The following is a 19,842-nucleotide window of genomic DNA, read 5'->3' on the forward strand; positions in this document are numbered from 1 at the left end:
AACCAAAAGTCTGAGCCAGAGAACTGTCAAGTCAACCTGAGTTCTCACCTTGTAATTGTCCAGACAACCTGAATTCTCACCTTGTCACTGTCCAGACAACCTGAGTTCTCACCTGGTAATCCTAACAATAGCTCACAAAATATAGGCAGTAAATGAAGAGTTAATAATGTTGTCCTAGTATAAAATGTCAGTTTGTCTAGTCATATGTTTCTTTTTAACTACATAGTTTTGCTCCTCTCTATTCTTTTGGGATCATAATACATTTTAGCCATCTATTTTCACTTTCAACCATCATCTAGTTTAGCTTGGGATGCCATAGGTAGTATACAAAACTTGGGTTGGTAACATTTATGGAATGTCTAGCAGTCAAAAAGTAAATAAATAAAGCCTGACACTGCCATTTCCCTTCTTAACAGACTTTTTTAGTCACCAAAGGCTAACCTGGGCTAAACCAGCAGTTAATTATTAAGTAAAAGGTAGGACAATTTGAAGCTTTAAAAAATGGTTTCTTAAGCTGTTTTCATGTTTCATGTTTTAAAATTATCATCCACTCCAGAAAAGTCAAGGACAATGGCATCAGACAAAAATGCCCCACAGCAAGTATCTGTACCAGAATCATGGGCCTACCTACAGTGGAATTTGGTATGAACACTCATATTTCTGTCCCAGATCTATATGTTTCCATCCCGCCATCCAGTTGCAATGAATTTCCCATCTCTACTCTATGTACTGTTTGCTTAAATGGTTGGAATAACTTTTTTTCCCTGAATTGTTCTTGTTTTAAATATGTTTTTGTTCTGTTTATCATTGTCCATATCTTAGGTTTACATGGTCCCATAATTTGGACAAGTCAAAAATTCTTCCTTTATTTTGGAAGCCAGTATTAACCATTGCCATGTTAACCTTAATGATAGAATATCCACAATATACTGTTTTCCTTTCACACATTCCATTATTAGGAAGTAGTCTTTGTCAAGAACTTTGGCCTGGGCAGCTAGGTGGCACAGTGGATAGAGTACGAGCCCTGAGGTCAAGAGGAACTGAGTTCAAATCTGGCCTCATTCACTTGACACTTCCTAGCTGTGTGACCCTGGGCAAGTCATTTAACCCTAATTGACTCAGCAAAAAAAAAGGAAGAAGAACTTTGGCCTGAGAGCTTCTGGACAGGAATCACATCTCCTATGTTCCTGTACTGTGTTACATAATTTGATGAAAATCAGAGAATTGAAGAGGTTGGAAAGCTTGAAAGGAAGCAACTAGTTCTGCAAAATCCTAAAATTTAATATCATAATCAGATTCTCCTGTTACCACCTGAAGAGTCTGGAACTAAGGCAGAAACAGTTTTATTGCCATGCTACAGAGTAATTTCATAAGAATCAAGAATTTTATAGGATTAATTTCATTTTGTATTTCATTATCATTATCTTGGCAGGGGGAATCTATATGTTCATCTGTGTCTTCAGGTTGTATTTGGGTAGTTTGAAGTGCAAAGGAGGTCCAAATAATTATTTGTCAGAATTACTATAGCTTCCACTACTCTGTGTGCAAGCTGATATAAAAGGGAATTTGATCAGATTTGAGATTAAATATTTTCATGTTGCCTTCTTAATTCTTTCTGTTTCTGCAGTTCTTCCTCTTTCTGGCTTCAAAAATTGTTCTACTTTCCACAATTGTTTGCTGACAACAAAATAAAAAATGCACACCTGTCAAGAGGAAGAGCGGCTTCAGCCACAGCAGCACAGGAACAGTCAACACCTGACATTTTACAGATTATATTTTACTGTGCCCAGAGAGAGCAAAAGGTCACAAAGATAGCAAGTTACAAAACTTAGACTTGAATCCACATTTTCTAACTCCATGCCTAATGATCCTTTAACCATATAACACTGCCTCTCATTTAATGACCTTAACAACCCAATCTTTTAGCTTTAGCAGTGGTAATACCTAAGCAAAAGATTATCTGTGAGATTTTGACTGGAGGTTGATATAGTTTCTAACCTACAGTAGGATTTTATATTTACTTCACAGACCACAATAAACTTTCAAGGCCCACCATGTTCATTGTATGTGTGAGGGTGAAGATGAAGAGAAGGCTTCTCAAACTATAAGTAGGATGGAACAGTCAATGAATCAATCTTTAGTAGTTTTACTTAAAACAAGTTAGGTTTCTTTAAGTTTTTAAGTTTACCCATTTTATGGGTAGGTCAGAAAAGGGTACTGACCAAGTACATCATTTCATGAAATAAATAAAACCCATATATGTCTTTATCTATAAAGTATTCAGAAGAAAATGAAAAGTTTTTATCCCAAAAAAATAGCATTTCTAAGACTCCAGGATATAGGGAAAGGGGGAGGGAAGAAGGGGAAAAGTTCTTAGCATTTAACTGGTAAAAATAATAAATTAAAGTCAAAAGCTACCAAAATCCCACCTCCACTCTAATCCATTCTCCTATGATACCTTCCCAAGACATTACCTCCCAGGGCAAGTAAACACTTAGTCTATATCGCATTGTACTAGATTATCTTTAAATACCTCATCACCAGAAAACATATGCTAAATATTCTCTATACATTAAGAGCTGAAGTCCAAAATGGACCACACTGATAGAAAAAAATTTAAAAAAAGATGAAACCACGAATTTGAAAAGCAGGAACTAAGCAAAAGAAAGAGACTTCTGAATTAGGGTGGAAAAAATGTGAGTCTGAGAATCTAAGTGTTTGGTCCTGGGTTCTTTCCCCCACTGGGACTTCTGTCTAACATTATTGGAAATCTCCCCACAGTAACATCCCACCTTTCAACTGAAATTTCTTGAAAAGTTGATCCAGGTACGTTTTATTGGAATTTTGCAGGATATGAACATTGTTAATTATGACTCTGAAGATTCTTTAGAAAAGACCATGTAAAAATTAATTTCATAATATGACACATTGATAGTTCTTACTAAACTAATGCATAGATTATAAAATGTGAAAATCTATTTGTCCTATAAAGGATAGGGGAAAGATTTCTGCAGACTTGAAAATCCAGTTCTGTCCTCAGCAAAAAATGAGTTCCATTATAGTCATTCTAATGTATCCCATTAGTTCAGGTTCTACCTTCCTATTTCAGTAAGGGCTTTGGGGGGCTGAGATTTCTATGAAAGGTGAGAACACTTACTTGACATTACAGGAGAATTTATCTCCCAGTTATCATCTTTCTAGCTTAGCTCTAAAGTCTGGAGTAGGGTTACCCCAGACACAACAGTCATTTAATCCCATTTCAGTTTTTAATGACAGGATAGCATTAATATTTAAAAAATTAAAAAAAAAATTTAAAGAGACATAATCACTAATCAGTACTTTTCTCTCAATAGCAAAAAAAATGAGAGTTTACATGATAAATTGTTTAATTTTCCTATGGAATGCTATAATTCAGATATAATATAAAACTGATTGTTTTCAATGTTTAAATTCATTTTATGGGTAGGGTCAGGAAAGGGGTACTGACCAAGTACATCATTTCATGAAATAAATAAAACCCATATATGTCTTTATCTATAAAGGATTCAGAAGAAAATGAAAAGCTTTTATCCCAAAAAATAGCATTTCTAAGCACTTTAGAAAATTGCAAAGAACTATATAAATATTAATTACCATCATTATGTGAAATTGTACAGTTAATACATAAAGAACATAAATTTTAATTCACTTTCTATTTTGAGATCCAAAATATTAACATTTTAACAGGAAGACTTAGATAAAACTCCAGCTCTACAACAATATGACCTTGAGCCAGTCACTTCACAGAATCACACAATTTTAGAGTTGGAAAGCATCTCAGAAGCCATTCAGTACAATCCATACTTCTTTTCTGTGGACCTCAGATTCCTCATATCTAAAATTAAAGTTTTGGATTCATGATTTTGAAGCTTTTTGTCACTCTAAGTACTTGGTATTTTATTTTAAATAATACAACAGTGAATAGCTATGTGTCTGGCATTTATGATGTACACAAAGGAATTTTTTAATGAAAACATCAGCAAATGATACCAAAAAATTTAGCACCATGCAAAGGTCTATTGAGGGTACTTTTTAGATTTTGAAGAATATGTTATTTGATCTGCTTTCCCCAGTGTAATTTATCTCCAGCTTGGTAGATGACATTCATTAGTTGCTATATTTTCAAATATTTATCACTTGGAAGCCAACTTTCTGGCAATGAGCTTCCCCAAACTTAGCTATGTTAGTCTATGAACAGCAGGTATAAGGTCCCTTACTGGGTTCCTTATCAAAGCTTTTTTCAGATATGTAAGATCTATTAGAACTTGGGTTTCCTTGAGGCTTAATCCATCCCAATAAAAGATTCAACATATATGAAAAAAAAAAAAAAACAGGATTTGGAATCAGAAGCCCTGGGCTCTTATCCCAGTTCTGCCACTAATTACTTTTGGAATCTCAGACACAGAGTATTTAAACTCTCTAGATCTTAGTTATCTTGTATATAAAGTCAGGTTTGATTAATTAATCAATCAATTAATAAACATATATTAAGTAATTACTATATACCAGGCACTGTTTTAAGCATTGAGAATACAAAAAAAAGACAAAAATTAATTCTGATCTCAAGCAGTTTATAGGCTAATGGGGAGATAACATGTAGAGAAATACATACAAAAGAAGAGATATACAGGATAAATAAGAAGTAATTGACAGAAGGAAAGTATCAAAAGTAAGAAGGGGAAGGCTTGTAGCAAAAAAGGAAACTTAGTTGATAGACAGAGCTGAGAAAAAAGAACATTCCACGCATGAGAGACAGCCAGAAAAAAATACCAGCTGTTGAGAGATGGAGTGTCTTGTTAAATGGATGAGCCAAGAAGCCTGAATCAATGGATCAAAGACTAGTAATGACTAAGAAGATTGGAAAGATAGGGAAAAGTTAGGTTGTAAAGTATAGAGGGTCACAGTCAGTGGGGAAACTGAGTAAGGTATAAGACCATTCAGCCCAGAGGGAACCTGCTAACAATGTCTGGTTTGACTCTCATCTCCCCTAAGGGCTCTCAGTCTTCCTGAGAAGTCAGGGGGCCGTGACAACCAGTGTTATGATTGAGGCAGAGTGATACCAGGTGGCAAACTATGTACTTGCTATTGCAAGTTGTTATGTGGTCCCATGTGCTCAGTGTTGTATTTGTTACATTATAAAAAGAAGAAAGCCCTGGAAATAAACAGACTCCATTTTTCCACCATCCTTGGGAGTCTGGCCTCATCGCTTCTCTACTACACAGGTATATTTTAATCACCCTGGTATGGGGATTCTAGAAAGCAACAGTACGTTTTGCCACCCCAACTTGGGGGCTCTAGAAAGCAGGACACAACAGTAAAGGGCTTTGAATGCCAAATGAAGCATTTTGCACTTGATCCTAGGGAATTTATTGAGGGGAGAGGTTGATAAGGTCTGACCTGTGATTTAGGAAAATCACTTTGGTCTGGAGGAAAGATTGGAATGGGGAGAAATATGAGGCAAGCAGACCACCAGTAAACTATTACAAGACTCAGACAAAAATGATGAGGATCTGTACTAGAATGCTGACAATTTCAGAAAACAAAAGGTTATGTGTTCAAGAAATGTTGCAAAACTGAAGTCTTAGCCTTTAATAATAGATGAGAGATACTGAGAAGTAACGGATCATAGCTAGTTTGCCAGCCTGAGGAACTGGAAGAATGGTATTACTTTACACAGTAATAAGCAACTTGGATGGGGGAATGGATAGGGGGAAAAGGCAAGTAATTCTGTTTTTTAGACTTGATGAATTTAAAATGTCCATTGGACATCCGGTGTAAAATGTATGAAAGGCAGTTGGAGGTGCAAAATTATAAATCATCAGAGAGCTTACAACATGATAGGTAGATTTGAGAATCATTAGCATAAGAATGGTAATTAAATCTATGAAAGCTGGATGACCAAGTGAAGTAGGATAAAGAGAGAAGAGAAGAGGGTCCAAGAAAGAAAAATTCTGGGAGACACCTACAATTAAAAGGTATGATATAGATGAGGATCCAGAAAGGAGACAGAGAAGGAGGCATCAAATCAGTAGAAGAAGAACCAGGAGAGAGCAATGCCCTCATTAATACCTAAGTCCCTTTCTAACTCTACATCTATGTTTCTATTTTCTCATTTGAAATTTTAGGATAAAGATTGATTTTGTGACTAAATCTAAGGCAAAATTTGTCAGGAGGTAGGGATAGAGTCTGGAGGCATTTGATTTTCTTCATCTCTTCCAGCATATTTGTTTTTACTATTAAAAGACATATAAGGGCTCATCTTTCCTAATTAATCCTCTTAATTCTCAAATCCATCAACATAATCTTTAATATATTCTTCTACCAACACAATTTGAGAATTACCATTTTTCTGAACCTTTCTCTGTTCTTTTTCCCACGTCCAATGCAATCCTCATATTCCTTGTTCTATTCAAAAGCCTACTTAGCTTATTTAGTTCTTTTTAGTGTAAACTGCCTCTGAATAAATAACAGTGATTGATATGCCTTTTCTTTTAAAATTGTTTTGTATTTGCTTTGCATGTATTTTGCATTTGTTTGTCTTTGTATTTGTTTTTTGCAAGCAATAGAATACAACTTTCCTGTGGATAGATACTTTCATTTCTGTATTCAAAGTACAATGTCTAATACATCATAGGTATTTAATAGATATTTGCAAAACTGAATTGAATAAAGATTTATAGCAAAAACAAACAAACAAACAAACCACCACGATTAAGTACTTTGTTTCAATGGAAAGAGTGCTACATTAAGAAAAGTTTTCTAGGGGCAGCTAGGTTGCACAGTAGATAGAGCACCAGCCCTAAAGTCAGGAAGATCTGAGTTCAAATGTTACCTCAGACATTTAACACTTCCTAGCCATGTGACCTAGTCAAGTCACTTAACTCCAATTGTCTTAGCAAAAAACAAATAGTTTTCTGTGTTTTTTTTTTTCCTTAATTGAGGCAAATCTCAGTTCTTAACTATTCTAAATCTATTTTCTTTAAAATATTGTTCAAAATATTTCCAAAGCCTCTACTTCTCTAAAAAGTACTGCTAAAATTAAGCCTTTGCATTTCCAAAGCCATAGCATTCAAGTTTTAACACTTTCCTTTCTGAATAGTATTTTTAAAAGGGCTTTTTAAAAATCTGTCCCATGTTTTTTTTTTTTTCCAGAGCTTAATGATGTAGACATATTTACAGGTTAAATTTTTCTAGAGACTTTTTATTAGGATTCTGAGTTATTAAAATTTTAATGAAGAAATCATTTTTCAAGAAACAAAAATAATCTTAAGTATATTAAAAGCTTAGCTTTTTATATGATATTGTCAAATATAAATTATATATTGTGCTATTAAATTATTTCATTAGGATTCCAAAAGGTATACTTAAGGCTTTGGATTATATAATTTCTAAGGTCCTCCCATCTCTGATATCTTTTGACTATAATTTTTCTAAGTATAACTGAGTAAAGAGGTATTTGAATGGGATAGTGATTTGAGTGTTAGATTTGGAATCTGACAGACTAGGAGTCAAACATTACTTTTGATATTTTTTAGCTGTTTGACTTGGCAAATCATTCAGCTTCTGCAAGTCACAAGCAACAGGAGGTGCTTTATAAATACTTATTGACTTGACTTGCTAAGTTATAGAGTGGTAATCTAAATCAGTGTAAGGAAATACCACTGAAAGAAAAAATCTTTGACATGTTAATATATAAGTAAATATTTGGTAGTGACAGGGAGGGATGAAATATATAGGGAGGAAGAAAGTAACTTATTGCATTAGTAATTAGAAAAATATAAATCAAATAAATTTTCTAAGATGACATTTGCTATTAATGATGGTGACTTTCTAGTCACCTCATTTCTTAAATTGAATTTTGAGCATTGGCTTATCTTCAAGGACATGACTTTATGTGAAAATTATACTGTACATAAATATGTCTCATTCTGGCCTTTGCATATTAAACTGATAATATTTATCCATTATCAGCCAAATCTATATTTTAACTTGTTTTTAGTTATAGTAATAATGGTGATAGTTGTGATGGTGCTAGGGATTTCCGGCAATGGGTTCCATCTCTGTTCTTTCATCTAGTCTTTCCTAATTACCAAAAGACATCTGTAGGAGAATGGAAAGACTAATGAATTTGGAGTAAAAAAAAAAAAAAAAAAAAAACCTCAGTTCAAATAGCTCTTCCTCTTTACTAGTTGTGCCCCCTGAACAAATAATTCTACTTCTTGCTAAATCTGTTCCCTTATTTGTCAAATGAAGCTAAAAATGCCAGTGCTACCTACTTTACAGGTTTGTTTCAAGGATCCACTGAGACCATCTATGTAAAGTACTTCATTAACCACAGAATGTTTCAGGAATGTCAGTCATTATTTACATGGCAAGTTAGTACAGTGCACAATACAAGAAACAGCAAGACCTTAATGGGTGAGAATAGAGCAGCTGTGTGAGGGTGCTGAATGATTGCACTGGCATTTCCACACTAGGCTACATTCACTAAGATATTTAAAAGGAAATAAAATATAGCAACATTACTAAATGCAATGAGAAAATTCACTAACACAGTTCTGTATTTACCTAGAGGTTATATATACATTTAAGCTAGAGTTATCATGGCCCCAGTCCCAAGCATTTTCACTCTTGGGAGTGATTTTTGATGATTCCATGTTTCAGGTTCAGTGAACAGCTGAGAGTATCTGATCATATCATTTGAGATCACTCTAGGACAAGACAGCAACCTGGGACTCTAGTGATTGTCAATGGCATTGGAAACAGAATAAAGCTAATTCACCCATGGGAAGATCAAACATTTGGACTCGGTCACATCAACACAGTTTATATTCAGCAGTTCAGCTAACCAAACATATTCAAAGGTTAAAATTCATACACATAACACATATGCAGCGGATTAAAAGGCTTGGGGCATGTTTTTTCCACTGCAATTGGGGGAGGAAAGAATTCAATAGCCCCATCAATTTCCTTGACCAGTCAAGCCATTAGCTTAAAAGTTTAAAGAAAGCTTAGAGATCATCTAATTCAAATATCTCACTTTACAAATAAGGAAATTGAGGCTTAGAGTAAGGAAATAATTTATCCCAAACCACAGAGGCAAAGAGTGGAAAGAAAAAGAGTTCCACCCTACATCTTCTAATTCTAGCTACTTTTCATTTTTCACAAAGTTCTAGATATCCAGGCATTCTGTTTTGTCAAAACTCTGCAGAGAACAACATGTTCAAAAACAAAACCCACACAAAATTGGCTGAGTATACAAATAAGAATTATAGCCACTGTGGTACATAAGCTACATTCCCTTTGCCAAAGGAGGAAAGGTACTAAAACCGACACTCCATCTGGGAAAACTTTTGTCATAACTCACCAATCACAGTAGAGTCATCATTCATAATTTTGCTTTTCAAGCTCTAGGTGAATGATTATCAACTTTAATCTTCATCCAGGACACACATCTGCTGGCATAGCCTGTATCATAATATACTATGTTTTTCCAAAGTTTCTCCAATGATCTGAAATTAAATATGATCAACCACTCAAGATCATCATATCTGAGTATTTGCCAATTTATCAATGTATATCCAATTAGACAATCTTAAGAAAACTTAACAAGCCAAGAATTGAAACCCACTGCTTAAATAATAGGGCAAACATGTTTGAGCTTAATGACCTGATGCTGAGGGAGGAATGGAAGCCAGCTTCAACTATATAAAAATCACTCTATTCCATGTTCTGCTGAACCACTAGCTATCCATAGATTCTTCCATGAACACTTTGGATAGCATAATAGAAGCTCTTAAAAACTACTACTATTTCTATTAATGTTATCCCGAATTACATAAAAAATCTAATGTAAGAAATTTTAAAAGTACTGAATGTAAAGTCCTGCTATTTAGTTCAAAGAATAAACTACAAAATCTCACCAGAATTCTTACCAAAAGACATCTATAGGAGAATGGAAAAACTAATGAATTTGGAGTCAAAAAAAAGTGACTTAACAGCAACTCAGGTGGAAAAGGTCATGCGTGGAGTTTAACAGCTTACAAGTTGCACAGGAGTCAACACTATGATGGTAAACTCAACTAATCTAACATTTTGTTGCATTAAAAGTGAGTTCAAAACAAGGAAGATGATAGTTCTGTTGTACTCTTTCTTGGGTAGATGAGACCTAGAAATGGGTAGTCAATGACAAATAGAATCACCAAATGGATAAGGAATCTGGAAAACCTATCATATAAAAACCGATTAAAGGAGTTAGGAGAGGAGCTAGGTGATAAAATTAATAGAGCACCAGTCCTGGGGTCAAAAAGACTCAAGTTAAAATCCAACCTCAGACACTTTACACTTTAGTTGTATGACCCTGAACAAGTTATTTAATGCCAACCGCCTTGCCAAAAAAGAAGGAAGAATATTTATCCTAGAGAAGATAAGACTTGTTAGAGGCATAGTAGCTTCATTCAAGTAGAGAAAGAATTGGACCAGGTGACCTCTGAATTCACTCTGAATGTTAAAAGTCTAAGATTCTAGTATGTAAAATGCCTGGGAACTACACTCTAATACTATACTTTCTATTTGTAGCTCTTCTTGGTTTCAGCTCTACTGAATAAGATGACCTTCCCAGGATAAACTGATCATTTCAGATCTCATCACCTTGCAAATGGAAGAATGATCTGCAACATGTCAAATGATAAGGTCTCCCTAGATGCTTAGAGTTGATGGATGAGAGCATTGTCCAGCGCCATTAGTACAAAATCCTTTAGGTAAATCTTCACTCACTTCTCAGTCAATCAAGATTAGTACCTTACCTTAGAGGACTCTAAAATGATGTTAATCATTAAAGGCAGGTAGGGATACCAAGGATTTTTGGGGATAGATAGATCCTTAATCATTGAAGAAAACATCATGAAGAGCAATTATACTATCTAACAAGTCAACATTTAGCATAACTTACTGTCAAAGATTTGGTCTTGAACCCATATAGTTGGATCATTAGTTCTTACATTCATCTTATTGTTTTTTCCAAGATAAATTTGAACACTCAGTGGGCATTCCTTTTACAATATGACCTCAGATCTCTAGATACAATTTCTTTTGGCTCTCACTTTAAACATATTTGACAAATCTTTATAAATCACTGCAGTTCCAATTTTTTAAAATAATATTTAATGTAACTTTATGGTTTTCTGTTCCACATTCAAATGACTATTGATTTGCAGCTCATTAATATAGCATGAGTATGTATTTCTCTTTTTTTTAAAAATTTATGTCTATGATTATTACTCTCATGGTTCCCTTTAGACATTTCCAATTTCTTTACTGATATCACCAGCTTGATATTAACAGATAACAACATACCATTTTTCAGCAACCTGAAAATGCAGTTAAGATGCATAGATTTAATGTAACCCTCTTTTTTGTTTGGCTGTTTGCTGCTGTTGTGTTTTCTATCACCACACAGCCCTCTGCTTTTGCATTTCCATTCAGTCTACCTTTACCATGGTAACTAAAAAGATTCGTGTTCCATTATCTTTCCATCCCACAGCACTGAAGAAGTGCCCTCAACATTCATTGTACTATAACAAGGATTTATAAAACCATGTAAATAGTCAAGGTTCTTGATCTCTAGGATCAATTCATTAAGTCATTAATGTTTAATGAGTATATGTTGTATGAAAGAAGCTTTGCCTCACCACCCCAGTCCATCATTTCTATTTTTTGAACTTCTATACTGCTTTTTGTCTAGACCATTTACTTGGCAAGAATTCCATGCTGCTTTGTACTGTTAGTTATTTATATGCCTGTCTGCTTTGCTGATCTAGACTATAGGGTGCTTGAGGGCAGAAGTCTTTTCTGAAATATTTTGTGATCACCTACATTACCCAGGATAATATCTTTCACATGACAGGCAATCCAGAAATGTTTTCTTAAGTGATTGCTTTGTTATATGAAATTGTGTACTACAATATCATCCTGGTGATATCAAATGGCTGCAAGGCATAGATTGCTACAACACAAAAGAGATAGAGAATTACCCAACAGGCAATGAAGAATAGATAGGGAGGCTTAGAGGGAAAGATTGTATGGTGTGCAGGAATTATCTGGCTGCTGCCAATTATTTTTAAATTATAGCTTTTTATTGACAAAGCATATGCATGGGTAATTTTTCAATATTGACCCTTGCAAAAACTTCTGTTCCAACTTTTCCCCTCCTTCCCTCCGCTCCCTCCCTTAGATGGCAGTTAGTCCTATATATGTAAAATATGTTAAAGTATTTGTTAAATACTATATATATATATATATGTATATATATATATATATATATGCATATATATATAGTTATATATATAGTTATATATATAGTTATCTTACTGCACAAAAAAAACGGATTTAGAAAGAAGGTAAAAATAACCTGGGAAGAAAAACAAAAATGCAAGTAAACAATAACAGAAAGAGTATAAATGCTATGTTGTGGTCCACACTCATTTTCCAGTGTTCTATCACTGAGTGTAGCTGGTTCTATTCAACTTACTGGATCAATTGGAACTGATTTGGATCCTCTCATTATTGAAGAGAGCCACTTCCATCAGAATTGATCCTCATATAGTATTATTGTTGAAGTGTATAATGATCTCCTGGTTCTGCTCATTTTACTCAGCATCAGTTGGTGTAAGTCTCTCCAAGCCTCTCTGTATTCATCCTGCTGGTCATTTCTTACAGAACAATAATATTCCATAATGTTTGTATACCACAATTTACTCAGCCATTCTCCAATTGAAGGGCAATTTCCAGTTTCTAGATGCTACAAAGAGGGCTGCCACAAACATTTTTGCACATACAGGTCCCTTTCCCTTCTTTAATATCTCTTTGGGATATAAGCCCAACTAGATCAAAGGGTGTGCACAGTTTGATAACTTTTTGAGTGTAGTTTCAAATTGCTCTCCAGAATGCTTGCATCCATTCACAGCTCCATCAACAATGCATCAGTGTCCCAGTTTTCCTACATCCCCTGCAAATTCATCATTATCTTTTCCTGTCATCTTCTGGCTGCCAAATATTACCAACAAGAATTTATGCAGAAATATTGCTTTTAAAGATGTCTTCAAAGATATGAATAAATGGAAAACAATAAAAGATAAGCTAGTCTGGTAATAAAAGGGGGGAAATTAAAAAGAACTCCTGAGCTCCATGGGTATTTTAATGATATCAAAAGATATAGTTGGACAGACCCTTTGAGGTAAATTTATAAAAGGACATGAACCAGAGTCAATTAGGATGGGCAGTCATAGATTCATCACTGAAGGGAATGCTCATATTGTTGAGAGCAGTGATTCATTGTTACAGTAGAATATCAAACTCAAATAGAAATGGGCACTACTATAGATGAATATTGACTTAGAAAACAACAGATTCATATTATCTCTGTTTTATGGTATTTTTAATTATTCTATCCAATATTTCCCAATTATATTTTAATATGGTTTGGAAATGTTATATGTCACATTTAGACTTTTAGGCAATATATCTGACATCTCCACATTAGAGCTCTTCATAATATGAAGATTTCATTTTCTAGCTATATCTAAATGCTTCTTGGATCTGTGAAAACTTTTAGAGACTTCTCTGTTCCTATCTTAAAAATCTTGGTTAATAATTCTCTGCCAGTTTCTATCAAGGACACTTGTCTTTTCCCCGTATCAGAGCTTCTAAATAACTAAAGCATTATTATTAAACTGCAAACACAATGTCATTTTCCTCTTTTAAGTTAAGCCAGCAAATGGTTAGCTCTCATTAGTTCCTGCCAGTGCCTCTGATAGGCAAATCAAGTCAACTACAGGTGAATGTTGGGAACTTAGGGAAATTTTGGTGTTTAAATTGCATTGCATAACTGTCAGTGAAATTTGGCCACTGTCATTAGTGTTTCAGCTTTTTTTTTTTAAATCAAATAGACCTTATAGGATAACTAATAGTAATTCTGTCAAAATTATTGTGTCATTTCTATATGCCCTTTCCTTACTTAAATTTATATTTCAGTGCCTTAATGATGAAACATCACAGCTTGCTTAAAAGCAAAGGCATTTCAAAACCACATCACAAAATATGTTTTAAGCCTACAGTGAACTTTAAATAGCCTTCATTCTCTGAGACTGATAAATATGCCATTTTCCTTTATTAACCTATTTCCAGTCTCCAGCACCTCCCCTACTGGTCTGATTTTATCATGCATTCAGAGGGCTAAGCCTCCTAGCTTTTTTTCACTACTCCCACTTATCCTTTGTGTGGTTGCTTAGTACTAACCTTAGTTCACCCATCAGACTTCCCACTACTAGAAATATGTAGCAGAGAGTAGAAAGGGGCCAGAAGAACAGATTTTATTATTTCTTTCAGAGTCTCTGAGATCAACTTTAAGTTTTTCTAGACTCTTCCACTAAAAAACAAAAACAAAAACACTTGATGGACTTTTTAATAAAAACATCATTGAGCAATACTTTAAAATATGGGAAATTTATTTTATTTTATTATACTCCCTTTATTTTTTATGTCTAAGAGATCAAGTGGAGTTCAAAGTAAATAGAAAATAGAATTTTACATTTTCAAAATAGTGTTTTCAAAGATACATTAGAGAAGTGTTCATGAAATGGAACTCCTGTGATCTCAGGATAAACAGCTTGGAAAAACAAATAAATAAACAACCCAAATATTTTATTCTTGACCATGCCCCTAGTTTGTACAAGCTATAACCCAGTTGTTATGATAAAAAAAATCACATTTTAATCTTTGCAATTCATTAGTTTCATTTTTATCTTGTGTTCTATTTAATAAAATCCAAAATAGTTGTGGGTAGTTCCACGTGAGTTTTAATTAGAATTCAATGTAAAATGCCCAAGCACTTCTGTCATCCTATATTGATTAAAATGAACCAGCTAAGTTTTAGATCCTTCTCACTAATAATTTTTGAAATATGCCTCTACCCAGCTTTTTCCCAGGCAACATAAGAACTTACTTCATTTTGTTGCTATCCAGGGTTACTTTTGAGGATATTAGAATTAAGTTTGTGTCTTGCTATTTACAAAAATAAACAAATGAAGGACATAGCTCCCATGCAAGTACTGGTTTTTATAAAGTTGTTATGCTTTTAAGGAAAACTTTTAGTGTTGACTAGTAACTTTTATGCTATTTTTTAAAGTAATGTAAAACCAAAACTAATAAAGGAACAAATGTAGCATCTTCCTATATTAGGAGATAAAGTATGAATTGTCAAGTTAAATGTCTTCAAGCTCAATGATACTATATTCTTTATCATAGGAACAGATAAATATTGTAACCTAAATGTTCTTGATAGTAAAATTGGAATAAGCTTATTAAGAGATAGTAAATGAAAATAATTTTAAAGGTTTACACCAACTTGCTTTGTTCCATTTCATTTCTCTCAAAAAACTTTTAAAAATTTAATGTCATGTTTTCTGTGTGTATTTTATCAAATATTCTCTGTTGTCTTGTCTGGACCAGACAATATGTAACGTGCTGTTGTCTCCAGAAACTGCCGATTGCTCTCTGGGAGGAGATCTGCGGTGTCGACTCAAATCTCTCGGACAGACTCTTCTTCCTGTAGAGAACCGTTGTCTCCACACAGTTGCCGTTAACTCTGGTCCAGAGTAGTGACTTCCCTTCCTGCAGAGAGCTGCCTCAAGTCTGGTCCAACATGGGAAACCTCACCCAGCCCGGACACATCTGTATATAGCATCTGTATATGCTATTTGTCTTGAAGTAGGATGCCATGCTAGACCACAAATTGTATAAACTTTCTCATGTTTCACCCTTTCCATGCAGTCTCTGGTTTCCACATTCCAAGCTACAATATAACCATTTAGACTCCCTGCTGCCAAATATTTTTCACAAGGAGACCAGGTCACTACATTGAGGGGCAAAGTGATGAACTTATCTGAAAGATCAAATTCATTTCTCCAAGTTTCTCTTCTGTATAGTTTGATAGTGTTTCCTACTGGAATTGCCAATAACTTCCCATTTTTTGGCTGCAAGCAAGTCTGCATATTGATTTTGCATTAGCCACATCATTACATTTTTGTAGCAATGGCCAACTGATAGCTCATGTCTGATCTGAAATTTGCCATACTTTAACTGAACCATCACAACTCACAGATGCCAAAAAGATGTCCTTCAGATCAAATCACTTCAATGAGTATTAGGAAACTTAAGAAGTCTGAGGTTGTACATCAGCTGGCAGAGGTAACCTCTTCTCACAATCAAAACATCTTGCTTGACTTCTGGAACAGTTTCATCAGAATTATCTCCAAACCATTCTCAGCATCAAATATCAAGAGGGAAAGTTCTGGGATGAAGCCAGTTCCACAGCAACAAAGCTCTGCTTGGCAGTACATAAAAGAAGAGAAGATGGAAGCAGTAAGAGAGCATGTGTGGTCTGTTTGAGAACCAAAGAAAAGCAACTACTAGAAGAAATGCTTCATGGATTTTATAGGATCAGCAAGGGAGATAAGTCATTTCATGTCTATGAATAATCAAAATATTACTTAGATCATATGATGTACAATTAGAGATTTTAGTTTAGTTTTAATTCAGAGGAAGACTAGATCTTAGCTTCCAGTACAGAAGCATGACTGTGGTCTTGTGGACAACAGGCAGACAGACAAACTGGGGATGGGGAAATCAAAGGTCCTTCATTGAATGTAACATCATCAAAAACAGTGAAATCATACTCAAATAAATATGAGAGCTGCTAACCCATATATAAAGATCCCTGTGAGCATACATTGACTTAGGAAAAGCACTTACTGACATTGTCTTTGCTTTATTGCATTTTTATTTATTATATGAAATATTTTTCAATTACACTTGAGTTGTAGACCACATTAAGTTATATATTTGCAACACTAGTAGACCACACTGATCTAAGAGACCTACTTACAAAGGTTAGTAGATACAAGTAGCTAAAGTGTATTCCATGGTTAACGACATTTTTACATGTGTATAGAGGATTATTAACTCTCCAAATCCTATACAACCATAGTCAGTCAATAAACATCTATTAAGCACCTACTGTGTGCCAAACACAAAATGCAGGGAATACAAAGAAAGGCAAAAAACAGTCCTTGTCCTCAAGGAGTTCCCAGTCTAATTAATTATACCTACAGCTTCTCAGAGAAAAGTTGGGGTATGATGCAAAGGGAAAATCATGGATTTTAGAGAACTTGGATTTAAACATCATTTGTACCTTGTGACCTTAGACATGTCTTTTTAAAAAAGTATTTTATTTTTCCAAATATATAAAGATAGTTTTTAACATTCATATTTGTAAAATTGGGTGTTTTATATTTTTCTCCCTTCTTCCCTTACCTTCCTTTAAGACAGCAAGCAATCTGCTTTAGGTTAAATATGTACAATTTTTATAACATATTTCCATATTTGTCATGTTGTGTAGGAAAAATCAGATCAAAAGGGGAAAGCCCATGAGAAAGAAAAAAAAAGCAAACAAACAACAAAAAAGATGAAAACACTATGTTTTGATTCACATTCAGTCTCCATAATTCTCTCTGTGAATGTGTGGCATTTTTCATCCCAAATCTATTGGAATTGCTTTGAATCACCTCATTGCTGAAAAGAACCAAATCTACCAGAACCGATCATCACAGAATCTTCTTGTTGCTGTGTACAGTATTCTCTTGGTTCTGCTCATTTATCTCAGCATCAGGTCATGTAAGTTTTTCTAGGCTTTGTGAAATCAACATGCTCATCATTTCTTATAGAACAATGACATTCCATTACATTCACATATTATAACTTATTTAGCCATTCCCCAACTGATAGGCATCCCCTCAATTTCCAGTTCCTTGCCACTTTAAAAAGAACTACTACAAATATTGGGAGGGGGCATGTCTTTTGACCTTCTTTGTTCATTAAAGTTTGAAACAAAGGATATGACCTAGATTATTTCTAAAGTTTCTTCCAACTTATATGTCAAATATCTATGTAAATCAAGGTAGGAATAATTAAATACTTAATTTCATCGCCAAGTTTTGCTAGAAACTTGTTCCATATATAAATTTATCCTCAAAATCAATACAGTACACAACTACACAAATTAACAAAAGATACAAAATGTTAAAATGAACATATTTCCATGGAAATATCACACTGCCATGCTATAATAGTATCTCCTGATATACCATTTCTTACTTAGTTTACATAATCTTTTAATCAGCAAGGGAGTTCTCTTTTTTAAATTAGATTATTATTCCCTGCTTCACAAAGCATTACCCTGAACAAACTTAGAATAGTACTGTCAGTAAACTAGTCTTCTCTAGTATCTCAATTTAAAAGCTTTGATTCTGTGATAGTTTTCTTTAAGAGTCCAACTCTCACGACTATTCATTGCCATTTCAGTGAAGCTAGAGATAATGTTCTCAAAAGAACCTCTAAGAAATTTGGATTCAGATTTCATATAAAGACCTCCATTACCACACAAATCAAGGAGAGCCAGGTGCCAACACCACATGGAGGAGATCCAAGCCCCATATATTCATTGCTCTATTCAACATTAATTTTTATCTCTACTGCATCCACTCTAATTACTAATGTCATACACTTTCTCACCACTAAGTATAGTCCATTTGGTGAGAAGATCCACTAGACCTGCTTTTGTCATATAATTCCCCTAACTGTCCTGGAGAAATGCCAGTGCAATTAAATGCTATCCAGTTGGGCTCTCTCCCTCTCTTCTAATTCTTAGCATTGTTGAGGCTATCTCAAGGTAACCTCCCATTGTTGGTATGAGATTTTGTCTATATTATTTTTCTGCCTCTGGGTTCTGCAGGAACCTATTTTCCCTAACTGACTGTGATATCCCTCTCTTTTTTTTTTCAAAATAACTGTCCTGAGAGTCATTCCAATATGAATACTATTTAGGATAAGATGACAAACAAATTCTTGTGTCAAAAAAAAAAAATCCCCAAGTTTAGATACACCAGAGCTTCAAGCAGCTGCAAGATCCACAGAAGAAATTCACTTCTTTATTTCATAATTTTAATGAGTTTTCAGAAGGTTTGCCAAAAACTAATACAGATGGACTTCCATCTGGGTCTGTTATTGTCATCTCTCTACAAGAAACATCTTCAGAGTGGGCTCCAACTCTTACTAGCCTGTGACCATAAATGATGAGTCATTTAACATTGCTGAATTTGTTTCTCCTTCAAAAAAAGATGGAAATAATAATTACTGGAATACATTCATCAATGAGTTGTTATAATATATAAATGAAATGTACATAAAACATTATATAAATATGACAATTCTATATAAATGGCAGTGATTTTTGCTATTACTATTCAATATAGAAGTGCCACATAGGTCTATTAGTATTATGAATTTCATGGAACAATGCAATTATATGGCTTCAATTAAAGTGACAGGAACTGACTCTGATATTGCTCTGTAATGCTTAGCAAGAAATAAGTAGATGGATGGATGCATGGATGAAAAGAAATTATTAAGCATTACACTAAGCACCAACTTGAGGTAAAATTAAATAAAGAATATATGAATAGCATTATAAAATCAATAGAATAGTATTCCAAACATCTTTTTTGTATTTTATATATTTTCAGGATAAATGATTAGAAGTGGCAAAAGCATGTCTTTAGATGTTACCCCACTAGGATTCAGTAGGATCGACTCTTGCTGTTAAATATGTTGGGGATATAGCTTGAAGGATGAATAATCTGTCAAGTCATCTTGGCCATTCTTCCACAATCCACTTTAGAACATTATTAG

General features: G+C 34.2%; 1 pseudogene; it reads right to left on the reverse strand.

Annotated features, from left to right (window-relative positions):
* Positions 1–218: 218 nt before the first annotated feature.
* Positions 219–19,842, reverse strand: part of LOC141562324 (WD repeat-containing protein 70-like) — a 72,739-nt pseudogene continuing 53,115 nt past the window's right edge.

Source organism: Sminthopsis crassicaudata, chromosome 3 (assembly GCF_048593235.1).
Source record: "Sminthopsis crassicaudata isolate SCR6 chromosome 3, ASM4859323v1, whole genome shotgun sequence".
Classification (NCBI taxonomy): Eukaryota; Metazoa; Chordata; class Mammalia; order Dasyuromorphia; family Dasyuridae; genus Sminthopsis; species Sminthopsis crassicaudata.